This window comes from Hesperophylax consimilis, unplaced genomic scaffold (assembly GCF_061612785.1).
Source record: "Hesperophylax consimilis isolate HC1 unplaced genomic scaffold, BYU_Hcon_1.0 scaffold_39, whole genome shotgun sequence".
In the NCBI taxonomy this organism is placed as follows: domain Eukaryota; kingdom Metazoa; phylum Arthropoda; class Insecta; order Trichoptera; family Limnephilidae; genus Hesperophylax; species Hesperophylax consimilis.
This window is the reverse complement of record NW_028301269.1, coordinates 441,390-444,900: the sequence shown is the minus strand read 5'-3', so window position 1 is coordinate 444,900 and position 3,511 is coordinate 441,390. Positions and strand designations below refer to the sequence as shown.

The 3,511-nt window shown below is 34.7% G+C and overlaps 1 long non-coding RNA gene across 1 annotated transcript; it reads left to right on the top strand.

Moving 5' to 3' along the window:
* LOC149408996 (uncharacterized) lies at positions 1–2,951 on the top strand. The gene is made up of 3 exons (XR_016305315.1): positions 1–141; positions 1,821–1,973; positions 2,062–2,951. It is a non-coding gene; the product is annotated as an uncharacterized LOC149408996 (long non-coding RNA).
* The last annotated feature ends 560 nt before the right edge of the window (positions 2,952–3,511 follow it).

The following is a 3,511-nucleotide window of genomic DNA, read 5'->3' as shown; positions in this document are numbered from 1 at the left end:
GCAGTTCCATGGAGCTTACCAACCCAGAGAGTGTTTCCATCAAGACGGAGCCAGGGTCCCAGGAAGAAGGTGCTGGTGAAATGCCACATACGGATGTGAAGAAGGAATGTTTGCAGTGTGCCGAAAGTGTTCAGTCAACTAGTAAGTTGCATTGCTTACATTGTAAAGGTTTTTCAGATGTTTGAAGTTTGGTTGTTTTCTACTTTGTCCTCTTCTTGTCCATCGGTACTTTGATTTTATCCTTCAAATATTGCTTAACTGGAAACTGTCAAACTAAAAATCATTATAATAAAAACACATAAATTTGTTTTTGACCACGATAGTTTTATTTTCACTCTACCGGTTTCGGAAGATCCCTTCCTTCGTCAGGAGAATATTTAAAACTGATTATGAAAAATCATTATGCCATCAAACACTTCCTATTTCATCAAGCTGTTGCCGCACCGTATTATTATTGTATCACTTAAATAAAAACATCTCACTTTCTCTGCTCTAAAAATTGTTGTGGATTATATGATAATACATAATATACCTAGATTTTCGTAATTATCGTTCCGATGCTAATCACCAAGAGTCAGCCGCGCTCTTTAATGTTTTTTTGCAAACATTTCTAGCTCTCACCCTTGAAAGGTGTTATAGGCTATATTTTCAGTTAAGGGAGAGACGGAAGGAGAATTTATAAACCTATTAATTTTATTGAAATGGGAAAATTTCACGGTTAGTGTCAAGTTCAGAATTAGAAGAGACGAGATCTTGAACGGAGGGGGAGCAATTTTAGATAAGGCTTGATAGAAGACAGGTTATTTGTTTAGAGAAGAACAAACAAAGTGATCTTAAGTTCCCACTGCCATTGTAAGATTGGAGTATCTAAGCTGATGTACTCTTTCTACATCAAATTCCTCGGTCCACAGTAGATTGCCCGGAACTCTTATATCATATTTATCTCTGCTAACGAACAATCGCTTGTCTCGTACCTTCCATATTTAATAACATGCCAATGGATGTCAAAAGTTAATCAACCTGCACAACTGAACTAAAGAAAAAGCAAAACAAATATTAATATTGATATTGTTTATAAATACATTAGTATCCATTGATTCCCTGCATGTAATTGTATTCATATGCCTATGAGTGTGTAAGTATGTTGTGTGCCTTTGAGTACCTACCTTTATTGTGTTATATCTATCTATATGTTTTATCCCTTTTTCATAGTCACTAGAAATGTTATTCTTCTTCATCTATTTTCTATATTGTGGCTTCACGTTATCTGTGCGCTTTAGTGTTATGATTAAAATTAACCTGCTGATATACTACTCTGGCAGTTTAGCGGGTGCTTGTGATGAATAGTAAACAACTACAAGACGACATTATTTGAAATATCCTTCTGTCTTCTTTTTTTAAATTGAACATTCGTTTTCATGCGACTAGTTCTGTTCTTTTTAGAGAGTTTTCGAGCTTTTCGCCAACAATTATGGAGCACCCTACAATAATGATTTGTAACCGCTAAGGCTAACTTACTAGCCAGTAGTTTGTCAGCAGAAGCTTGTTAAAATATGTTTTTCACCGCATTCCACGCTGCTCATACCGCCGAATTTTGAGTGGTGATTATGCACAACAAACTCGTGCTACTTTCATTAGTGCCAACATCAATTTTGAATTTGCACTCTTTTTTTTGTTTTTCTCTTAGACGATTATTGGAACAAGTTTCCAAGTAAAAAAACACTGTTACTAGGCACGTAGCTAACGTTTGACGGATGGTGTCTATCTCTTAAAAGTAAAGCTACGATCACTTAAGACACTTTTTGGTTTTGTTATTCCAGATCGAATTATTGTAGAGACTGTTCCCTTCAAGTCAGAACCAGGATCACGAAAGGACGATGGTGGGGAAATTCCTTATTCGATAATACCCATAGACCTGATGGATGTTAAAAAGGAATGCTTAGAGAGCTCTGAAAGTATTTCCCAGACTGCAGGTAAATTAGATATTTATTACTCTGAAATCGTTGTTCGGTTATCATTTTAAATATATGCATTTTAAACTTAACCCGCCATCTTTTTCAGACTTAATAACGGATCTGAAGACGCTACAAGGAGAAAACTCGTTTTCATGTTCCTACTGCAGCTATTCATCTTCTCTTAAAGGACATCTAACAGATCACATGTTTATCCATACTGGAGATAAACCTTATTCATGTTCATACTGCTGCTATTCAAGTTCTCAAAAGGGATCTTTAAAACTTCACATGCATATCCATAATAGAGAAAAACCTTATTATTGTTCTGATTGCGGATACTCATGTTCTCAAAAGGGACATCTAAAAGATCACATGTTTACACATACTGTAGAAAAACCTTATTCTTGTTCCGAATGCAGATATTCATGTTCTCAGAAGAGTCATTTAAAAAGTCATATTCGTATCCATACCGGAGAAAAACCTTATTCATGTTCCTACTGCAACTATTCATTTTCTCAACAAGGATCTTTAAAAATTCACTTGCTTACCCATACTGGAGAAAAACCTTATTCATGTTTGGACTGCAACTATTCATGTTCTCAAAAGGGAAATTTAAAACTTCATATGCTCACCCATACCGGAGAAAAACCATATTCATGTTCTAAATGCGATTATTCATGTTCTCGAAAAGGACATTTAAAATTTCACATGTTTACCCATACTGGAGAAAAACCTTATGCATGTTCCTACTGCAGTTTTTCCTGTAATATTAACGGAAATTTAAAACGTCACATGCTTTCCCATACTAGACAAAAACCCTTCTCGTGTTCCGAATGCGGGTATTCATGTTCTCAAAAAGGACACCTAAAATATCACATGTTGACCCATACTGGAGAAAAACCTTATTCATGTTCCAAATGCGGATATTGTTTTTCTCAAAAGGGTTCTTTAAAACTTCATATGCTTACCCATTCTCGAGAAAAATCTTTTTCCTGTTCCTACTGCAGCTATTCATGTTCTCAAAAGGGAAATTTAAAACGGCACACACGAAGGCATACTAAAGATAAACCTTCATGTTTTGACTGAAACTATTCATGTTCTCAAAACAGAACTTTCAAATTTAACATGCTTACCCATATAGGAGAAAAACTTTATTCTTCTTCCCATTTAAGATACTCATGTTCTTAAAGGGGACAGCTTAAAGTCATAATTTTATAAGTTTATTAGGGGTTATAAAAATATTTTATTAATCACATAATTTTACCAAATACCGATTTTTTTATCCTAAATAATGTAGTGTGAAACTAGAATTTAAAGTCCACTCGGAACATGTAAACGGTTTCCGAAATTAACCCGTAACTGGAATTTTAACACATCAAGATTGATTTTTTGTGCGAGTACATGAAAATGGTTTCCTCCGATTTTCGCAGTACACAGTCTGCATCTTGTATTTAGTAATCCACAAATGGAATTTTATCGTTACATTCTGAACACAAAACTGGTTTTGAACTTAAAATTTAATCCTTGTGTCAGTTCCCAATTTTAATTGAAACTAC